At 44.9% G+C, this 22,133-nt stretch overlaps 10 non-coding genes across 10 annotated transcripts; 2 read left to right on the top strand and 8 right to left on the bottom strand.

Annotated features, from left to right (window-relative positions):
- Positions 1-1,000: 1,000 nt before the first annotated feature.
- On the bottom strand, positions 1,001-1,074 carry trnat-agu (transfer RNA threonine (anticodon AGU)). Its single transcript has one exon. It is a non-coding gene; the product is annotated as a tRNA-Thr (tRNA).
- Positions 1,075-2,872: 1,798 nt separating this feature from the next.
- On the bottom strand, positions 2,873-2,944 carry trnam-cau (transfer RNA methionine (anticodon CAU)). The gene has a single exon. It is a non-coding gene; the product is annotated as a tRNA-Met (tRNA).
- Positions 2,945-6,462: 3,518 nt separating this feature from the next.
- Positions 6,463-6,544, bottom strand: trnas-aga (transfer RNA serine (anticodon AGA)). The gene has a single exon. It is a non-coding gene; the product is annotated as a tRNA-Ser (tRNA).
- Positions 6,545-6,880: 336 nt separating this feature from the next.
- On the bottom strand, positions 6,881-6,952 carry trnag-ucc (transfer RNA glycine (anticodon UCC)). The gene has a single exon. It is a non-coding gene; the product is annotated as a tRNA-Gly (tRNA).
- A 1,650-nt stretch (positions 6,953-8,602) lies between these two features.
- On the bottom strand, positions 8,603-8,684 carry trnas-gcu (transfer RNA serine (anticodon GCU)). Its single transcript has one exon. It is a non-coding gene; the product is annotated as a tRNA-Ser (tRNA).
- Positions 8,685-9,379: 695 nt separating this feature from the next.
- On the bottom strand, positions 9,380-9,451 carry trnam-cau (transfer RNA methionine (anticodon CAU)). The gene has a single exon. It is a non-coding gene; the product is annotated as a tRNA-Met (tRNA).
- A 2,742-nt stretch (positions 9,452-12,193) lies between these two features.
- trnar-ucu (transfer RNA arginine (anticodon UCU)) lies at positions 12,194-12,283 on the bottom strand. Its single transcript is given in 2 exon segments — positions 12,194-12,230; positions 12,247-12,283. It is a non-coding gene; the product is annotated as a tRNA-Arg (tRNA).
- A 968-nt stretch (positions 12,284-13,251) lies between these two features.
- trnas-gcu (transfer RNA serine (anticodon GCU)) lies at positions 13,252-13,333 on the bottom strand. Its single transcript has one exon. It is a non-coding gene; the product is annotated as a tRNA-Ser (tRNA).
- A 345-nt stretch (positions 13,334-13,678) lies between these two features.
- On the top strand, positions 13,679-13,750 carry trnaw-cca (transfer RNA tryptophan (anticodon CCA)). Its single transcript has one exon. It is a non-coding gene; the product is annotated as a tRNA-Trp (tRNA).
- A 979-nt stretch (positions 13,751-14,729) lies between these two features.
- Positions 14,730-14,811, top strand: trnas-uga (transfer RNA serine (anticodon UGA)). The gene has a single exon. It is a non-coding gene; the product is annotated as a tRNA-Ser (tRNA).
- The last annotated feature ends 7,322 nt before the right edge of the window (positions 14,812-22,133 follow it).

The raw sequence follows: 22,133 nt of genomic DNA, 5'->3' as shown, positions 1-22,133 counted from the left end.
TGAGTTTCTGGATTAATATTCCAGTGATAATACCACACAACCTAATAGTTTATAAAGCTTGTGTTCTCAGCACCTCGTCAGAATCATAGAATCATACGGTGTGGAAGGAAGTCATTTGGCCCATAGCCTCCAAAATTCCCTCAAACAGACCGCTTTCATAGGTGACAGGCTCTGTGGCTTAGTTGTTTAAAGCGCCTGCTCAGTAAGCAGGTAGATCCTGGGTTCTTGATTCTTTCCCAATGATATTTGCAATTGTGCCAGTCACAAAATCCATTTCTGCTTGTCAGTTTTGTCTTTCCCTTCACAGTGGATAATCTCCAACGATGGAAAAACTTTGAGACTCTCCACCAAAACTTCCACTATTTGTTGAGATGATCCAGGTATTTTCATCATCTTGCAGTTAAAAAAAATTTCACCCGCAATAAACCCAATGCTGTAAGTTCTACCAACACACATTTCCATTATTTTCTCAGGAAATTCCGAACACAGTCAAATGGCCTGAGAAACACACAATCCCGACAGTGCTCAAGGAGACCGTTCTGCCCATCGAGTCTGTACCGACTCTCCGACAGAGAATTGCACATAGGATCTATCCTCGCAGTGCCACACACCCACTCCGCTAATCTACTGATGGAAATACCTTGGGGGCGAAGGGACAATCTAACATGGCCAAATCCATTCAACCTGCTCATCTTTGGAATGTGGGAGGAAATCGAATCACCTTGTTTCCTGAGATCATTTGTCTGGGTGAATTCAACTTGAACAGAACTACAGACGTTTGGTACCATCCAGGACAGAGCATCCCGCTTCATTCGCTTCCCATGTATAAAAATTCACTCCCTCCACTACCGACACACAATGGCAGCAGTGTGCACCATCGACACGATGCACTGCAGCAACTCCGTCAAGCTCCTTTGCCAGCACCTTCCAAACCCACGACCACAAGGACCGAGAAGGACAAGCGCAGCAGAAACATCAGAATAACATTAAAAAAGAAACAAGGCTCCGCTGGGATTTGAACCCAGGGTCTTCTGCTTACTAGGCAGGCGCTTTAACCAACTAAGCCACAGAGCCAGTCACGTCTGTGAGTGGGTTCAGCGGAATGCTGGAAATATGTTCCAGATCTGGTGGTATTTGTGAAAAACGAGATACTGCCAGGTTGTCGGACACTGATATTTATTTATTGATTGCAGTTATTTATAAGTTGTTGTTGCGTGTGTGCCTTCCTTAATCTTATTTATCTTCCAAAAGAAATGAAACATCTAATTGAGAAAAAGATGTCACTATTTCTAACCCAACCAGCCAACGTTGTGTCAAACTTTAAGAAAGGTTTGTGATTTATTCTCGAGTCAGTGGTTTCCCTGGGAGCCGGGTTAACAGAAACAACATGGAGAGATGGCAGAGCAGGAAATGTCGGTGCTGAAGGTGAATCACATCAATGAAGCAGCGACTGGTTTGTGACTAACCTGATCCATAATCCGATTGTGGTGGGACTCAAACTCATAACCTTTAAGTGACTGAATTACCATCATTTGGAAGTCCAACGCGCCACAGAAACACATGCTAAAATTTTGCTTTACTTGTCCTTAGGTGGATTTTTGACAATGTGGGAACTATTGATAAATTCAATAATCTCCTAGTTAAAAGGTTAAGGACTGTTAAGAGGGATTTCATTGATTGCAAGTCATGTTGCGACACGTGATGTCTGTTAAAACAGTTGTGGAAATACAGACCTTTTCGTTCTCTATACAGGAAATCTGTCCATCACAGAATGATGCTCCCTCTCTCTCTTCCTCACTTCCCTGTACAGCTTGAAGTCTCATCTCGCAGGCCTGATAGTTGGGAGATACATTCTACTCTATGGGCCACGGGGCTGATCAGAAGCTGTTCCCTATTCCAGTTAAACACCTGCACAGAACACAACGCAAAGCTAGAAGCTGGAAATCTGACAAAAAAAACAAAAAATGCTGGAAATGCTCAGCAACATCTAATTAACGGAGATTTGTGTAAAACCAGCTCCTGAAGCACAGCACAGCTGCACAGTTTAAAGTTTCCTTTCATCCACTATGGATGCTCCATTCTATGATTATGAACAATTCAAATTAAGAATGTGCATTGTTTTTCGAGTCGCCACAGCCTGGAAACCACTTCAGGCATTGATGTCACCCTTTGAATTTTAAATTTGTAAATCCATTCTGTATCTTTTTAAAGCTACTGTTGAAACTGTATCCAACACACACTCAGTTCTTTGTGAAAGACAAGGAGAATTGAAGATATATTTGTATAATTTTCCTTTGACTAAATTTTTACAGAAGCAGAAAGGCGGGAATCACACTCAGCTCTTCATGAAACTCACCCGCTAAACATTGAAAGGTGGCAGTGTTTATTCAAGGGATGATTCTTGAACATAGAACATAAAACAGTACAGGCCCTTCGGCCCTCAATGTTGTGCCGAATTATGTTCAAACCCAAGATCAAGCTATCCCACTCCCAATCATTCTGGAGTGCTCCATGTGCCTATCAATAACCGCTTGAAAGTTCCTAAAGTGTCCGACTCCACTATCACAGCAGCAGTGTATTCCACACCCCAACCACTCTCTGAGTGAAGAATCTACCTCGGACGTCCCTCCTATATCTCCCATCATCAACCTCATAGTTCTGCCCCAAGGGAAAAAAATCTCGGCTTGTGTATCTTTGCAACATTTACAGCTTGTGTCTGTTTGTGAGTAAATGACATTTCAGCCATTTGTTACCCATTCAAATGTTAACTAGTAACGAGAAGCGGAAGAAAATAACTGCACCCTGGCCGGAAATGTCAAATCATGTTGAAGGAGCCGCCATGTAATTCTTTTTGCTGTTGCTAAAAACGTACTAGCAGAGAATGGTTTCGATCCATCGACCTCTGGGTTATGGGCCCAGCACGCTTCCGCTGCGCCACTCTGCTACACCAACACTATGCTTTCATTTATTATTAATGAAGAATAGAAATGTTGGAACAGTATGCAATCTAGGCAATACAATTCAGCAAGGTGAAACACGATGGGGACCGGGCAGGATAATCCTACCATGGGCAGTGCACTAAGTGAAGATGCGACATTGACTGAGTTGTCAGATGGAGCAGGGAATCCTTGCAGAAGATGTTAAGGAAAGTTGGAGTGCCAAATGTTTAATGATCACTGTACAAGTAGACGGTGAAATGCAGACTTCGGGCTGGATATTCATGAGTTCTGAGATGGGTGAAGAGACTGTGGCATCTCAGCGTAGTAAAGGTGCAATGGGGATTAGGAAGGGTAAAGGTGTACGCTTTATTTTGTATCGTCTCTCCTCGACCTTCGGACCAACATGTCTCACTTCACACTTCCTTACATTAACTAAGTTGCATCTGTCACGTGTCTGTCCATTCCACCAGCCTGTCTCCATCTTCTTGAAGATTATCAATATCCTTCTTATTAAAGTTCAAAATATTTTCAAGTTTTGCACCACTGGCTAATTTTGAGATTGAAACCTGTGCACCCAGATATAGGTCAGTAATATATAATCAAGAAAAGTAAGTTGCTCTCTATACACCATTCCCAATCAGAAGTAAGTAAAACTTTGTGTAATGTGTGTTTTAATAGGCCTGTACTAATAATTAAACTGTTATATAATGAAATTCTAACTGTGCCAAACAACAATGATTCAAAATATCACTTAGTTCTAAATGAAATCCCCAACGTCACTAATACTTGAAGTTAAAACGCATAGCCATGCTGATTTATCGGTGTTTAAATGATGAATACAGAGGAAAGCAGCGTCCTGGTGGATTTCGAATTGATATGGCCCACACATTTAGTATTTCGAAATTTCTCCGTCCCAGCTTCAATATAATGTGAACGTTGCCTCTCTGTTTTGCCTCTCCCTGATATCTAAACTTTCGTCTATCGGGGTGTGCTGACATCTACTGGCCGCAATAGAGAACTGCAGCAGAGCGGAAGAAAATTCACATTAACTCTCGCTGCTGCAGAGACAGATCAACAGGAATTAATGACTGGAATCAGCATCAAATCCCATGGAGAATTCAATATTAATGTACTTTCCCATGTCGTCAATATAAATTGGAATGTGATCTGACCTGCAGCAGTTGAGTCGATGTATCGGTGTACTAAAGAAAATTCTAGTTAATAAGACGACGGAGAATGAATTTCAGAGATAAGCAGATGCTGTTACATTCAACATTTTGAGTAGAGGGTCGTGTGGAATCATGTACTAATTAAAAAAAAATGCCCGTTTCAATTAGGTATCTTCCGGGTAGAATGCGTGCAGATTAGCGTAGGGAAAATTGTGCAAAAGATGTTCTTTCAGGAAGTTGTTGCAGACTCGATGGGCCAAATGGCTTCCTTCTGCAACGCAGAGATTCTGTGCAGAAACATTGTCTCCACTTATGAAGCCAAAGATCCAATCCGCTTTCCGAACGACATGTTCAAAATGTCATCTCACTGTCAAAGGTCTCTCTGAACCTCAGGCCCCTCTGAGCTTGCACCCTGTTTGGAACTGGGCCATTGAGATTCTGTTGCATCTCCCCATCTCGTCCGTCAAAATGCAGCACTGTTTCTGAATGTGGAATTAATAATGTGTCTCTGCTGCAATATCAGTGAGAGTTAGATGAATATATCAAGAGTCGCAGATGACACAGAGATGGGTGGAAGAGCAAAGCGTGCAGAGAACGCTGAAAGTCTACAAAGGGACATTGAATGGGCGAGGGTCTGGCAGATGGAGTACAATGTTGTAAATGTGATGTCATCCATTTTGGTAGGTATAACAGCAAAATGGACTATTATTTGAATGGGAAAAATTGCAGCATGCTGCTCTGCAGAGGGAGCTGGGTATCCTTGTGCAGGAATCTCAAGGAGTTGGTTTGCAGGTGCTGTGGAGTACTGTGTACAGTTTTGGTCCCCTTACTTGAGAAAGGATGAATTTGCATTGGAGGGGTACAGAGGAGATTCATTAGGCTGATTCCGGAGATGAGAGAGTTGGCATATTAGGAGAAACTGAGTAGAATAGAGCTACACTCATTGGCATTCAGAAGAATGAGGGGAGATCTTATCGGACTATATAAAATTATGAAGGAAATAGATAAGGTAGAAGCAGGGTAATTATTTCCACTGGCGGGTGAAACTAGAACTGGTGGGGTGGGGGGGGGGCGTGGGGGGTGGTGGGGGTTGGGGGTGGTGCGGGATAGCCTCAAACTAAGGGGAAGCGGATTTAGAACTCAGTTGAGGAGGAACTTCTTCACACAAAGTGTTCTGAATCAGAGGAATTCTCTGCCCAGTGAAGCGGTTGAGGCTACCTCATTAAATGTTTTTAAGGCAAGGATAGATCAATTTTTGAACAATAAAGGAATTAAAGGTTATGGTGAGCGGGCGGGTAAGTGGAGCTGAGTCCACGAAAAGATCAGCCATGATGGGTTTGAGTGGCGGAGCAGGCTCGAGGGGGCAGATGGCCTACTCCTGCTCCTAGTTCTTATGTTCTTATGAGAGCTGAGACTGCAGCTTCTGTTTCTCCAAAAGAATCTCTCTGGATAAAGCCGGAATTTACAAGGATTTCTGTCACTGAGGCATTGTCTGGCGGTCTGTGTCTCACTGCTCTAACTCACTCTATCCCTCCACCCCCTCTCACCAACTCTATATGAAGGCGGGATCTTGTTGTTTAGTGACTGAGTGCACACAATCTGTACCTACATCTGATCAAATAGAATTCAGCTTGTGAACAATATCATCGTTTCAACCAGCTCTGGGTTAACCCAGGCACAGCTCTGATTGGCTGCAGCCCCCTGAATCTGGGGAACAGACACTGTGAGCATCGCCGGCCTCAGAGGCTTTCACAGTTACTGAGCTGGGAAACTCCAACTCATCCCCGAGAATCCACAGCACAATGCGAGAGGAGAGGAAAACCTGTCCTGGGAGCTGTCAATCTGAGACACAGTTTGACCTGTCAATGTGCAGATGTGAAGCTGCTCCTTCCATTCCCAATCTGCTATAACCAGGAGTTCCTAACGCCCAATAATGACCAGCTTGCAGTAATGTGTTTGAATGAAGACGATGTCATATCATCCAAGCAGCATTTTGAAATGATCATTCAGTGTATTCTGATGAAATTTATTTCTTATGTTCTGTGTGTCATTCCATAAGAATCTTCCTCTGAAATGAGACCTTGTTTTGTCCTTGCGCATCTGATGCTGTTTATTTTACAATCTGCTCACATTATGATTTCCCTCATGGAACCAGAGAAAGGGAACAGCACTGAATCATTCGGCTTATCTTGTCCATGCCAGCCCGAGGGCACCCAGGTGTCCTCTTCAAGCTCACCTTCCTGCACTCGGCCTCATGGAGCTGACAGCATGATGGTGATCCACAGACTTGGCACCAAAATTGCAGAAGAGTTCCGGGTCAGCGGCTGCCGGAAGAAAACGCTTTTAACGATAATCGCTGCGAGCAGGACTCGAACCTGCGCGGGGAAACCCCATTGGATTTCTAATCCAACGCCTTAACCACTCGGCCATCGCAGCTCGGCAATTTACGCCTCTAATATAATCATCTCAGTAGCGTTCATACTAACTTCATCAGGCACCGTTATTGCACAAAGCACAGTGTGTGAGCTGAAATTTGTTCCTCTACTTTTACTTTGTCTGTTTGTCTCTGGCGGAGAACTCATTGATTAGGTCAAAGACTTCTTTTTGTAGCTCAATAATTTTTCAGTAGAAATGAGTTAGGTCCGAATAAACACAGGAAAAAGAGAAATCTCTATTGTATTTCATGATAGTCAAATGTTGTGTCCGCCCTGTTTCGACCCACTCTGTTGAAAATGGAAGAGAAAGTGGAAAAAGTCGTAATTAAATTGCCAATGCGATGGCCGGGAATCGAACCCGGGTCAACTGCTTGGAAGGCAGCTATGCTCACCACTATACCACCATCGCTCGCCGTGCACAACCAGCCCTTATTTGCAATGGTTTTAATTACGGAACTTCCTCAGTTGCTGATTCCATCAGGCACCAGGAGAGCCCGGAGCGCAGTTTGGAAACTGAATTTGCCTTGTCTGGTTGAAGCCACCTTTTTACAATTGTTCCTCACTGGGAACTCATTGATCAATTCTGAGGCCTGTTCTTTCATTTCACAAAGTTTCCACTCAAAGCAAATTGAAGCTGAATTTTCCATTACAAAGATCCTGATGGTGAGGATTTTTAGTGAATTTCATTTTAAGAGTGTCCACCTACTGTTATGACCTGCGATAGCTCATTAAAGAAATCAGAACAGTGATGTTCAGGAACTGACCCTTGGTCAAATGCTCGCACAGTCACCACTCCATCACTGTCGCTCACCTGGCTCTGTCACCCACTCTGTAAGAAAGTCCAGCTCTGACAGTGAATCTGGTTCCCTCCAGGTCCAATCGGAGGATGGTCAGAAACTGTCACTGTCAGAACCTCCATTATCAGCGAGTGTGGGATGGTTATTTAACTGGCTGTCACTGGTTGGTGAGGTTGTGATTTACTGTTACCTGTCAGTGCAGGAGAAACAAATAAAACTATACAAACACTTAGTTGGGGAAAGGGCTTCTCTTGAGGCACTGGGAGTATTTGTGTAATGGATATCTGGTTCTGTTCCGTTTGACGGCTGTCACATCTGATACACTTTGATTCTTGTGTTTTTTTTCCCGCGAAACCCTTTCCCTATCGCGACTTGTCATTTTTATTTGCTCGTTTGCTTAAATGTTGAACTAAAACCAATTGGAATTGGCCTATTATTTCACCAAGAAGCACTTTCTACTCTGAACACTCTTTGTTGCAGTGTGAGCGCTGCAGCTGGGGATCTATGGCACAAAGAATGGCATATAGGACTTCTCATCATTGTTTTATTTAACTTGATTTGATTTATTATTGTCACATGTATTAGTATACAGTAGAAGGTATTTTTTCTTGTGTGCTGTAGAGACAAAACATACTGTTCATAGAGAAGGAAAGGTGAGACTGCAGAATGTAGTGTCACAATCATAGCTAGGGTGTCGAGAAAAGTCAACTCAATGTAAGGAAGGTCCATTCAGAGGTCTGATGGCAGCAGGACAGAAACTGTTCTTGAGTCGGTTGGTAGGTGACCCCAGACTGTTGTATACATTTTTCCCGATGGAAGAAGATGGAAGAGAGAAGATTGTCTGGTGAAACATTCAAACTTTGCCTGTATCCTCATAACCCCACATATTTACCGTGATAATCCCCCTGACACTGAGGGACTATTTAGCATGGCCAATCCCGCTAATACGGCGCTAATTTTCATGGCTGAGCTGCCGATTCTGGAAAGACAAAATGTGCCATTCGGGCCGCAAATGAAGCTGGAGTCTGCTTTGGATCTTCTGAAACCACATGTTTCCCTGGTGGCAAACTCCTGTCCAAAACTGGGGCTTTGATTTGAATCGATCGTCAGCTCGAGTTTCTCACCGGATTCGAAATATGGGAATGTGGAATTGTTCTGGAACATTCACCCCTCAAGCCTGTGTGTCCAAACTTCATTTTGGTTCTGTGAACCTCAAAACACTGAGGTTCACCGGCAATAAGGAGACAGAACAAACACATCAGCGACGAGGATGGGATTCGAAACCACGCGTGCAGAGCACAATGGATTAGCAGTCCATCGCCTTAACCACTCGGCCACCTCGTCATACGGTGACTACTCCCCAAACCACCTCTTGTGTTTTAACATCCGTAACAAAGAACACATTTCTCCCGCAGGGAGATTTACATCCATTTGATGTAAATCCAGAGAAAGTAGAGAGACAGTTCACCTCTCTGCTCCCGGTTTGGTTTTGAATTCACCGAACATGACCCTGATGTAAAACAGAGCAAGTGCTGTGAGTTTGTGGAGCAACAGGAGAGAGTCTGACCTCCCAGTGGAGGGCTGTGTGTCCGAATCACGGAGCTTTTCTGTGTCGGTCTTTGGATTTTGGTTGTTCCTGAAATGACAAATTCCAAAACTGGGATAGAAATGAAATTTTAGGGATGATCCGATTCTCATGCTTAATTAATTTTTTATACACTTTTATATTTGAACAATGTGTGAGGAATATGATTTGTCCATTGTTTGTAAAATTAAAGCAAGGTTCCCAGTCCCAGTTGTTTCTGGGGGCCATCAATGGGGAGAGCTGACTGGCTGTGATTTAACCAAAGGATTCACACCTCAGGAGAGGAACAAGACTGAGAAGGCGGAGCCTTCATGATCAATCTCAACTGAACCGGGAATCGATCCCGCGCCGTTGGCTGAATAAACTGTCCAGCCAATGGAGACAAATGCTCTGGGCTACTCATTAATGAAAACTAAGACCACCACTGTTTCTGTTTGATGGAGTGAGTATGTGATAGCAGAGGATGGTTTCGATCCATCGACCTCTGGATTATGGGCCCAGCACGCTTCCGCTGCGCCACTCTGCTCCCAAAGACAACCCCTCCCTGCTTATTACTGCTGCCCTAGAGCCAGGAATCTATTCACTGTCTCTTTTTATTACAAACAAGGCCCTGGGAAGCTCACCCTGGCTGGATATTAACACGTAATATCACCCCGAATGTAACAGACAGAGAAAAAACACACAGAAAAACAGTAAAAGACTATTAGGACACACTCACAATGAGAGACAGAAAATATTCGAGCAAACCAGCAAGATACTGAGATGGGAAAACTGATTATGTATGAAAAGGGATTTTCTGTTACACAAAGATAGGCTCTGTATTGAAATGTATGTTGTGTTGTGTAACTGTGCTCTCTGCTGTGTAACTGTTCTCTCTGTTTGGAACTGTGACTCTCCCGTTGACAGATCTTCACTGTGGTTCTGACAAATTCTTCCCTGTTGTGTAAATGTGTTCCGGGTTTGTAAATATCATCCGTCTTGAGCAGAAGTTTTCCTTTTGTGTGAAATGTTCTCTGTTGTTCTGTGAAGATGTTTTCTGTGGAAAAGAATCGACGAAAATTTCAAGGCCGCCATTTCTGAGGCTTGCTTTCAATTCGAGCATTGTTTGGGCCGAATGGCCTCCTCCTGTTTCTGTTTTCTATCCATGTGCCTATGTGTTAAATCAGTGAATTTGAATATCACCAGCTGCCATGGTGGGATTTACTCCGTGTCCCCAAAGATTAGCGCGGGCCCCTGGATTACCAGCCCAGTGACATCACCTTTCGTCCCTGTAAACAAAAACAGTTCATTCAGCTCAGCATTAAACCTCTTCCTGAGGAGATTAGAATTCCTGCCACAGAATTTCAATTCGCCGATTGATGCAAAGCATTTTGTTCTAGGTTGGAACATTAACAATTTATCCAGCTCAAACATACATTGTGGAACAGTTCTGACCGCAAATAATGAGATAAGTGAGAATTAAATGAACAAAGTTACAAGGAAAATAATTCTGAGAAAGCTGTTTGGAAGAAATAGTGGATTTCAGTTAACGGACGAGGGCATTGGACTTTTATTTCCAAATGTCTTTATTGATGTCAAATGTCACCATCTGCCATGGTGGTGGTGGTGTGTGTGTGTGTGTGTGTGTGTGTGAGAGAGAGAGAGAGAGAGAGATTCTCACATAATCAGTCTGTTTGTGAATATGAATTAATCCTTCATGTTCCCTCATAAACACGGTGATCCCTTGTCTTTGTGAATTCCTCAGATACACTTGTACCACTGAGACTCTGCTGTGGGGGTGGAGGGTGGGGTGAGGTTTGAAGGCAATGCCGCAGTGTGAAAACAGACGGTTTTATAGCAGGGAAGTGAAAAGTGAACTTGTCTGTGTGAAGATCACAGAAAAGCTCTGTCTGGCGCTGCGACCAAGAGACAAGTTTTGGGTTGTCAGTAAATGAACTCCTGTAATGAAAGCTCAAAATCAGAAAGAGGAAATGCTGGAAATATTCAGCAGCCCCGAAAGCAGCTGTGGAGAAATATCCCTATCGCCAGGATGTAACCCTTCAATTGCAGAGTTCACATTGCTCAGATCTCTCAATCTTAGCACCTTCGGGCAAGGAACGGGTAGAGCGGGAGTTGGGTCTGTGTTGACTTGAGCAAACAGAGCAATGCACAAACCCAGTAAACAGGAAATCCCTGTTTCAAATCCCAGAGAGAACTTTGAGGTCTTCCAAGTGATCAGTGCAATTGTACAAGTCACAATATCCCATCCTTGCTAATCAATATTGTCTTTCCCTTTACAGTGGATGATCTACAGAGATAAAACATATTTCGAGACTCCCCACAAATATCTCTACTATTTATTTACACGATCCGGGTATTTTCATCATTCGCAGAGAAAAATAATCTGCAATAAATCTAATGCTGTGAATTCATAAATACAGCTTTCCTTTTTTTCTATCTCTCAGGGAATTTCTAACACCGTCGAATGGTCTTAGAGTCATACAATCCCAACAGTGCTGAAGGAGACCGTTCTGCCCATCGAGTTTGTACCAACTCTCCAACAGAGAATCGCACACTGGACCTATCCCCACAGCGCCACGCATCCACCCCGGTAATCTACCCATACAAACACCTTGGGGAACAAGGGGCAATCCAGCATGGCCTATCCACCCAACTTGCTCATCTTTGGACTGTGGGAGTAAAGCAGATGACTTGGTTTCCTGAAATAATTTGCCTGGGTCAATATAGATTGAACAGAACTACAGAAGGTTAGCACCATCCAGGACAAAGCATCCCACTTCATTCGCTTCCCAAGCATTAAAAATTCACTCCCTCCACTCCCGACACACAATGACAGTAGTGTGCACCATCTGCACGATGCAGCAACTCAGCAAGGCTACTTTTCCAGCAGCTTCCAAACCCATGACTACGACAGCCTGGAAGGACAAGCGCAGCAGACACATCAGAATAACACCCCTACATTTCAGGGCACTGATATTTATTTATTGATTTGTAAATTGCTGTTGTGTGTGTGTGTTCTTTAACTATTTTTATCTTCCATAAAAAGTGAAATATCGAATTGAGAAAGATGTTACTATTTCTAACCCAACTAGCGAACGTTGTGTCAAACTCTAAGAAAGGTTTGTGATTTATTCTCGAGTCAGCGGTTTCCCTGGGAGCCGGGTTAACAGACACAGCATGGAGAGATGGCAGAGCAGGAAATGTCGGTGCCGAAGGTGAATCACATCAATGAGGCAGCAACTGGCTTGCTCCGAATCTGATCAGAAATCCGACTCTGGTGGGACTCGAACCCACAACCTTTGAATAGCTAATTTAATTATTTAGAAGTCCAACGCGCTTTCCATTGCGCCACAGAGCGGGAGTTTACTTTCCTGGTCCATCTATGGATCTTTGACACTGTAGAAGCTATTCGTAAGTTCAACAATCTCACACTTTAAACAACAAGAACTGTTAAGAATATGGTGTTACAGACATAACTAGGGTGTAGAGAAAGATCAACTTCATGCGAGATAAGTCCATTCAAGGTGAATTCAGATGTTCGGGATCCAGTCACAGAGGGAGGTGCCGAGGCCCAGGACACAGAGTTTGGAGAGGAGTTTTGTGGGAATAATAGTGTTGAAGGCTGAGCTGTAGTCAATAAATAGGAGTCTGACATAGGTGTCCTTGTTATCGAGGTGTTCCAGGATTCTGTGCAGGGCCAGGGAAATGGTGTCTGCTGTGGAGCTTTTGTGGCGGTTGGGACTGGCCTGTTAGACAGCAAGTCATTGTCCCGTGAGATGTTCAATGGTTGCGCGTCCAAATCTCATCGGAGTCCACTTTTGGGTAAAGTTTGAAGAAATTAGGGACTGGTGTGTCAATCTTCTCAGAGAAATAAAACTGCCGCCTGGAACTTCATAGAATGCCTACAGTGTAAAAGGACGACATTCGGCCCACCAAGCCTGTACTGACAACAATCCCACCCAGACTGTATCCCCGTGACCCCACATGTTTACCATGCTAATCCCCCTGACACTAAGGGGCTATTTAGCATGGCCAATCCCGCTAATACAGCACTAATTTTCATGGCTGACCTGCCGATTCTGGAAAGACAAAACCTTGCCACTGGCGTCTGCTTTGGAGCTTCTAAAACAACATTTTTGCAGGGTGGTGAACTCGTGTCCAAAGCAGGTAACCTGACTTGAATCGAGTTTCTCCGAGGATGAGATTTGTGGGAATGTGGAATTATTCTGGAACATTCACCCCTCAAGCCTGTGTCCCCAAAATTCATCTTGATTCTGTGAACCTCAAAACAAGCCATCAGTTGGGGGGTCAGAGAAAATGCATCACCGACGAGAATGGGATTCGAACCCACGCGTGCAGAGCACAATGGATTAGCAGTCCATCGCCTTAACCACTCGGCCACCTCGTCACACAATGCTTCGGCACCAAACCTTTACACAGGGTCATCTGGACTCGAAATGTCAGCTCTTCTCTCTCCTTGCGGATGCTGCCAGACCCGCTGAGATTTTCCAGCGTTTTCTCTGTTGACTTCTCACCAAACCAGCTCTTGTGTTTTAACACCCGTAACAAACAACATATTTCTCCCGCAGGATCATGTTGTGTTGCTGTTTACTCCTTAATCTCGGTTGGCTGTTACTCTTCCATTCCATGTCTAACCACAGAAAGTAAAGAGGGAGACAGTTCCATTCCCTGGGCCCAGTCTGATTTTGAATTGACTGAACATAACCCGGGTGTAAAAAGTAGTAAGTAGTGTGAGCTTGTGGCGCAACGGTAGCGCGTCTGACTCCAGATCAGACGGTTGCGTGTTCAAATCACGTCAGGCTCATGAAGCTTTTCTGGGTCGGATTTTGTATCTGGGTAAAGTTAATTTGTTCCCGGAATGACAAATTTCAAAACGATTGTAGAAATGACATTTTAGGGATGTTTCTGGTTCGCATGCTCAGATTATTTTTTGCACAGTTTTATATCTGAAACAATGTGTCAGAATTGTGAGGTGTTCATTTCTTGCAAAGTTAAAGCAAGGTCCACACTCTCAGATGTTTCTGTGGGTCATCAAAGGAGAGAGAGCTGACTGGTGGTGATTTAACAGGATAATTCATACCTCAGGAGAGGAGCAAGGATAAAAACAATCTCAGACGATACAGGAATTAATCCCGAGGACGATGAATGGGATGGATAGGATAGAGGTGGAAAGACTCTTCCCGCTCAAAAAAGACAGTAGGACTAGGGGGCACAGCCTCAAGATAAAGGGGGGGCGGTTCAGAACGGAGTTGAGGAGGAACTTCTTCACTCAAAGGGTGGTGAATCTCTGGAATTCTCTGCCCGTTGAAGTGGTGGAGGCTGCCTCGCTAAATATTTTTAAGAAGCGGGTTGATGGGTTTTTGATAAGAGAAGGGATTAAGGGTTATGGGGAGAGGGCGGGAAAGTGGAACTGAGCCACGACAGATCAGCCATGATCTTATTGAATGGCGGGGCAGGCTCGAAGGGCCAGATGGCCTACTTCTGCTCCTATTTCTTATGTTCTTATGTTCTTATGTTCTGGCTGAATAAACTGCCCAGCCAACTGAGCTAAACACTTATTTGATAAAAGGGGAACTCTCCGAAAGTTCATGCTGCCAAATAAACCTGCTGGGCTTTAACCTGGTGTTGTGAGATTACTTACTGTGAACCTGGGATAAATGTGCTGTGTTCCCCGTTAATGAAAATCAAGATGATGAAGCAAATTTACTGGCGAGAAAACTCGGACTCACCTTTGGGCAGCAGCCGAATGTTACTATTTGATGTTAGTAAGACCTCCGCCAGCAGCTGCGATGGCCGAGTGGTTAAGGCGTTGGACTTGAAATCCAATGGGGTTTCCCCACGCAGGTTCGAGCCCTGCTCGCAGCGGTTCTGATACACAGTGTTTCCAAATTATAATTTGTTTAGTGGGGTAACCACTAAAAAAACATAGTTTGGGGAAGCTCAGTGGTTATCACTGCTGCTTCACAGCTCCAGGGACCTGGGTTCGATTCCCGGCCTGGGTCACTGTCTATGTGGAGTTTGCACATTCTCCTCGTGCCTGTGTGGGTTTTCTCCCACAGTCCAAAGATGTGCGGGTTAGGTTGATTGGCCTTGCTAAAAATTTTCCTTAATGTCCTGAGATGAGTAGGTTAGAGGGATTAGTGGGGAAAATATGGGGGTAGGGCCTGGGTGGGATTGTGGTCCGTGCAGACTCAATGGGCAGAATGGCCTCTTGTAGCACTGTATGATTTCTATGATAACCGACGATGGTTTTGATCCATCGCTTCTTGGTTTTGGGTCTAGCTTCTGCTGTGCCACTCTGCCCCGAACGTTACCACTTCCTTCATCGATGTGACTGAACACATTGACGAAGGAAGAGCAGTGGATGTGGTTTACATGGACTTCAGCAAGGCATTTGATAAGGTCCCCCATGCAAGACTTCTTGAGAAGCTGAGAGGGCATGGGATCCAGGGGGCTTTGGCCTTGTGGATCCAGAACTGGCTTGCCTGCAGAAGGCAGAGAGTGGTTGTGGATGGGTCTTTTTCTGCATAGAACATAGAACATTACTGCGTAGAACAGGCCCTTCGGCCCACGATGTTGCGCTGACCAATTAAGAGAAAAGCAATGACCCTCTAACCTAAACCATTCCCTTTCCACCCATAAACCTATCCATGGACCTCTTAAACGCCCCCAAACTAGGCGCATCTACAACTGCAGCAGGCAGGGCATTCCAATCCCTCATCACCCTCTGGGTAAAGAACCTACCCCTGACATCCGTCCTATATCTACCACCCCTTAATTTAAAGCTATGCCCCCTCGTGCTAGCTTTCTCCATCCGAGGAAAAAGGCTATCACTGTCCACCCTATCTAAACCTCTAATCATCTTGTATGTTTCAATAAGGTCTCCTCTTAGCCACCTTCTTTCTAACGAAAACAACCCCAAATCCCTCAGTCTCTCTTCATAGGACCTGCCCTCCATACCAGGCAACATCCTGGTAAACCTCCTCTGCACCCTCTCCAATGCCTCCACATCCTTCCTATAATGTGGGGACCAGAACTGTACATAATACTCCAAGTGCGGACGCACCAGAGTTTTGTACAGTTGCAACATGACTTTGGACGCATGGAGGTCAGTCACCAGTGGAGTGCCCCAGGGATCTGTTCTACGACCCTTGCTGTTTGTCATTTTCATAAATGACCTGGATGAGGAAGTGGAGGGATGGGTTAGTAAGTTGGCCGACGATATGAAGGTTGGTGCTGTGGATAGTCTGGAGGGATATCAAAAGTTGCAGCGGGACATAGATAGGATGCAAGACTGGGCGGAGAAGTGGCAGATGGACTTCAACGAGGAAAAATGTGTTGTGGTCCATTTTGGCAGGACCAACGGGATGCAGGAGTACAATATCAAGGGTAGGAGTCTTAGCAGTGTTGAGGAGCAGAAGGATCTTGGGGTCCGGGTCCATAGGACTCTTAAATCGGCCTCGCAGGTGGAGGATGTGGTCAAGAAGGCGTATGGTGTACTGGCCTTCATTAATCGAGGGATTGAGTTTAGGAGTCGGGAGGTAATGCTGCAACTTTATAAGACCCTTGTCAGACCCCACTTGGAGTACTGTGTGCAGTTCTGGTCACCTCACTACAAGAAGGATGTGGAGGCTATTGAAAGGGTGCAGAGGAGATTTACAAGGATGTTGCCTGGATTGGGAGGCATGCCTTCTGAGGATAGGTTGAGGGAGCTCGGTCTCTTCTCCCTGGAGAGACGAAGGTTGAGAGGCGACCTGATAGAGGTTTATAAAATGTTGAGAGGTATAGTTAGGGTGGATTCTTGGAGGCTATTTCCCAGGGCTGAAATGGTCGCTACGAGAGGACACAGGTTTAAGGTGCTGGGGAGCAGGTACAGAGATGTTAGGGGTAAGTTTTTCACTCAGAGGGTGGTGAGTGAGTGGAATCGGCTGCCGTCGGTGGTGGTGGAGGCGAACTCACTGAGGTCTTCTAAGAGACTTTTGGATGAGTACATGTGATTTAATGGGATTGAGGGTTATAGATAGGCCTAGGAGATAGGGATATGATCAGTGCACCTTGTGGGCCGAATGGCCTGTTTGTGCTGTAGTTTTTCTATGTTCTATTATATTAAGTAGTCTGGTTGGAGGATTCCATCCAATGAAATACAACACAAATGCCCAACTTTCAGTGAAGTATTAGCAAAGTTAAATTAATCCGGATTTACAAAGTGCCTCAGAGACTGGGAGACAAATAATAAATCCACACTCACATTGTGAAGAAGGATTTGGAGATGCCAGTGTTGGACTGGGGTGGGCGCAGAAAGAAGTTTCACAACACCAGGTTAAAGTCCAACAGATTTATTTGAAATCACAAGCTTCCCAAGTGCTGCTCCTTCATCTTTTGAGTGGCGAGATTGGTTTCAGAAACTGGGCATTTATAGACAAAGGCACCATTACAAGGTAGGAATGTGAGTCTTTCCAGGGAATCAAGAATTTACAGGTACAGAAAATGCGAGTCGAGGGAGGGATGATCACGGGTTAAAGAGGTTAGTTGTATTTTGCAAGTCTAGGCCAAATGGTGGGGTTATATGTAGTGTGTCAGGGACTCGGTAGCATGGTGGTTAGCACTACTGTTTCAAAGCTCCAGGGTGCTGGGTTCGATTCTCGGCTCGAGTCACCGTCTGTGTGGAGTTTGCACATTCTCCTCGTGTCTGTGTGGAGTTTGCACATTCTCCTCGTGTCTGTGCGGGTTTCCTCCGGGTATTCCGGTTTCCTCCCACAGTCTGAAGAGATGTGCGGGTTAGGTTGATTGGCCATGCTAAGAAATTGCCCCTTAGTGTCCAGGGAGGCGTAGGTTCGAGGGATTAGTGGGTGTAATATGTGGGGGCAGGGTCTGGGTGGGATTGTACTCAGTGCAGACTCGATGGGCTGAAGGGCCTCTTTCTGCACTGGAGGGATTCTGTGAGCTGTCAGAATTTTGCTCACTCACTCAGCCTATCTATATCCACCTGCAAGCTCCTTATATCCTCTTTCACAAAATAATTTCCTTCCTTTGTGTCATCTGCACTCAACTAAAGCACGATAGGAATCACAAAAGTTTGGGGCCCCAGGACAGAGCCCTGGATGTGATTCCACTCATCACATCCTGCCAAACAGAACAAAAAGAGCACTGTAGGGATTCTATGAAAAGGTGGGAATCGTGTCCATACCAAATGCCCAACTTTCAGTAAAGTATTAGCAAGGTTAAATTTCTCCAGATTTACAAAGTGCCTCAGAGACTGGGAGATAAATAATAAGTCCACACTCACATTGTGAAGAAGGATTTGGAGATGTTATATAGATATATTTTTCACATTGACAGTTGAGAGCTTTGGATTTTTAGATCTAACATTTCAAGCATATATTTGTTTGAAAGCCAAAGAACAACTAATCGCCACTCCACTAATCAGCAGAGAGATTAACAAAATACATAATTATATTCACAATTATATTCTGGAATGCAAAGCAGGACAGTGGATCCACAGTTCGAACTGCTTCCTCACAGCACAAGGGGCCCAGGTTCAATTCTCAGCCTGGGAAACTGTCCTTGTGGAGCCCGGATCTTCTCCCCGTGTCTGCGTAGGTTTCCTCTCGGTGTTCTGGTTTTCATCCACAGCCGGAGAGGTGAGATGGTTCGGTGTATTGGTCAGGAAAATCCTCCAGAAGTATACCCGGAGAGCCGCCAGGGTATGGCTTCTCAAGGCTTTTCAGTTTAACTTCATTGCAGTATTAACGTGAACCAACAAATAAATTGAAAAAAAAAAGATAGCAGTTTTGGAGATTTAAAATTGTTCAGTTATATATAATACAACTGGAAAACACACTTTGGCATCTCCTTTTTGCCACCCCACTTCCACATTAATCAGTGTGGTTTTATTTATGCATCGGACAAGCTTCACTTGTCAAGAAGGCGTATGGGATGTTGGCCTTCATAGCGAGGGGGATAGAATATAAAAGTAGGGAGGTCTTGCTGCAACTGTACAGGGCACAGGTGAGGCCGCAGCTGGAGTACTATGTGCAGTTTTGGTCGCCACACTTGCGCAAGGATATCTTGGCCTTGGAGGGAGTGCAGAGGAGGTTCATTCAGCTGATACTGGAGATAAGAACATAAGAACATAAGAAATAGGAGCAGGAGTAGGCCATCTAGCCCCTCAAGCCTGCCCCGCCATTCAATAAGATCATGGTTGATCTGTCGTGTCTCAGTTCCACATCCCCACCCTCTCCCCATAACCCTTAATCCCCTCGCTTATCGAAAACCTATCAACCCGTGTCTTAAAAATATTTAGTGAGGCAGCCTCCACCACTTCAATGGGCAGAGAATTCCAGAGATTCACCACCCTTTGAGTGAAGAAGTTCCTCCTCAACTCCTTTCTAAACCGCAGCAAGACCTCCCTACTTTTATATTCAATCCCCCTCGTTATGAAGGCCAGCATCCCATTCACCTTCCTGACCACCTGCTGCACCTGCAGGCTGGGTTTTTGCGACTCATGCACAAGGACCCCCAGGTCCCTCTGCACCGTCGCCTGCTGCAGTTTTTCGCCATGTTGAGGGGATTGGACTATGAAGAGAGGCTGAATAGACTGGGCCTGTACTCGTTGGAGTTTAGAAGGATGAGGCGGGTTCTTATAGAGATGTATAAGATAATGAAGGGGATGGATAGGGTAGAGGTAGAGAGATTCTTCCCGCTTAGAAAGGATAGCAGGACTAGAGGGCACAGCCTCAAGATAAGGGGGGAGCAGTTTAGAACGGAGTTGAGGAGGAACTTCTTCAGTCAAAGGGTGGTGAATCTCTGGAATTCTCTGCCCGTTGAAGTGGTGGAGGCTGCCTCGCTGAATATATTGAAGTCACGGGTAGATAGGTTTCTGATAGACAGGGGAATTAAGGGGAGAAAGCGGGAAAGTGGAACTGATCCACTATCAGATCAGCCATGATCTTATTGAATGGCGGGGCAGGCTCGAAGGGCTAGATGGCCCTACTCCTGCTCCTATTTCTTATGTTCTTGTGTTCATTCCTGGACAGCACAATCTCCCTGTAAATGTGAAGGGAACATCCGGACTGGGAAGAGAGCACAGCCAGTGTTGCATACAATGACAACATTACTGTGTTAAAAGAAAGCACATTTTCTGTCTGGGACCATGACATGTGTTTAATGGGATGTTGGCATTTATAGCGAGGGGGATAGAATATAAAAGCAGAGGGGATCTAATAGAGGTATATAAGATTATGAAGGGTATAGATAGAGTAAACAGAGGTAAGCTATTTCCTATGTTAGCGACACACAGTACGAGGGGCCACTGGCTTAGGGTGAGGGGGGAGAGGTATAACACAGATATTAGAGGGAGGGTTTCCACACGGAGGGTAGTGGGGGTATGGAATGCTCTGCCAAGTAAGGTGGTGGAGGCAGGCATGCTGTAGTTGTTTAAGAGTAACTTAGACAGGCACATGAGTGGGCTGGAGATGGGAGGATATAGGAGATTGTTTTAAACAAGGTTCATTAGCATTGGGACATCCCTGGTAATGTGTAAGTATGAGGAATGATACTAATGTTTTTCTCTTTTAATTCACAGGTTTTAAGTCGGTCCGCCTCGTTGTCCAACGAGGGGCATACACGCGATGGGTCATACTTGGGCTGCTCTTGGGTGTTCGAGAATAACCTAGTGCTTCATGTCGTTAGTGTGTGCTTAAACTGGACCAGATACTGGGCAAGACGACAGCTCAGTGACTATCACTGATTGCTGTGCAGACACATGGATTTGAGCCGGTGTCTGTGGGAGTTTGCGCATTCTCCCCGTGCTTGCGTGGGTTTTCTCCGGGTGCTCCGGTTTCCTCCCACACCCCAAAGATGTGCTATTAGGCTGATTGGAGGTAATAAATTGTCCCTAAATTAGTTTCCCTCAATGTGGAATGCCATAAGCGTAGATAAGGGTCATGGGTGGAGGGGGGACTGGAATTGTTAAAATGGCGGCGCGGGCTCGTTGGGCCGAAGGGCCTGTTTCCCAGGCTGTTTTTGTTCTTTGTTCTTTATTTGTACAGGGCACTGGTGAGGCCGCAGCTGGAGTACTGTGTGCAGTTCTGGTCGCCGCACTTGCGAAAGGATATATTGGCCTTGGAGGGAGTGCAGAGGAGGTTCACTAGGCTGATACCGGAGATGAGGGGGTTGGACGATGAAGAGAGACTAAATAGACTGGGTCCGTACTCGTTGGAGTTTAGAAGGATGAGGGGGGATCTTATAGAGACGTATAAGATAATGAAAGAGATGGATAGAGTAGAGGTAGAGAGATTCTTCCCACTTAGAAAGGATAGTAGGACTAGAGGGCACAGCCTCAAGATGAGGGCGGGGAGGGTGCAGTTTACATCAGAGTTGAGGGGGAACGTCTTCACTCAAAGGGTGGTGAGCCTCTGGAATTCTCTGTCCATTGATGTGGTGGAGGCTACCTTGAATATATTTAAGTCACGGGTAGATAGGTTTCTGATAGACAGGGGAATTAAGGGTTATGGGGAGAAAGCAGGAAAGTGGAACTGATCCACTTCAGATCAGCCATGATCTTATTAAATGGTGGGCAGGCTTGAAGGGCTAGATGGCCTACTCCTGCTCCTATTTCTTATGTTCTTATAGCAGAGATAACAATCGCGATGAAAACAAAATAACACAGGAATAAAATGACAGTAGTCTCTGTCAAATATCAATTAAATATTGTCGTAAATATTCAGCATTTCGAATGTTTGTTTAGCTCAGGCTGAGGTCTGTGTAAATGCATCAATGTATTTGTTGGTCTTTAGGAGACTGGTCAAAAACAATCCATCTTTCCATTAATTGGGCCTCTACTCCCTGGAGTTCTGAAGAATAAGATGAGATGTATTTAAGGTGTCCAAGACTATAAAGGGGATTGACAAAAGTAGACACGGTGAGGGTTTTTCTGTCTTGTATGACAGACTAGAGTATGAGAATTAATATAAGTTTAGGCATAAAAGTTGGCAAATTTACTACAGAAAACTGGGGAAATTACTTTATCAAATTGTCGTGAGTCTGTGGAATTCTATGCCCCAGAGTGTAATCGATGCAGAGACTTTAGATAAATTTGAGGAAGAATAGAGTTGATTTTCAAATTGAACAGGATAAAGGGCTGTTACTGGAATTGAGGTCAACTTGAGATCAGCCATGAGCAGATT

Source organism: Carcharhinus amblyrhynchos, unplaced genomic scaffold (assembly GCF_965287045.1).
Source record: "Carcharhinus amblyrhynchos unplaced genomic scaffold, sCarAmb.v2.hapA scaffold_79, whole genome shotgun sequence".
NCBI classification, from domain to species: domain Eukaryota; kingdom Metazoa; phylum Chordata; class Chondrichthyes; order Carcharhiniformes; family Carcharhinidae; genus Carcharhinus; species Carcharhinus amblyrhynchos.
The sequence above is the reverse complement of the archived record's forward strand: the minus strand, read 5'-3'. Positions and strand labels throughout refer to the sequence as shown.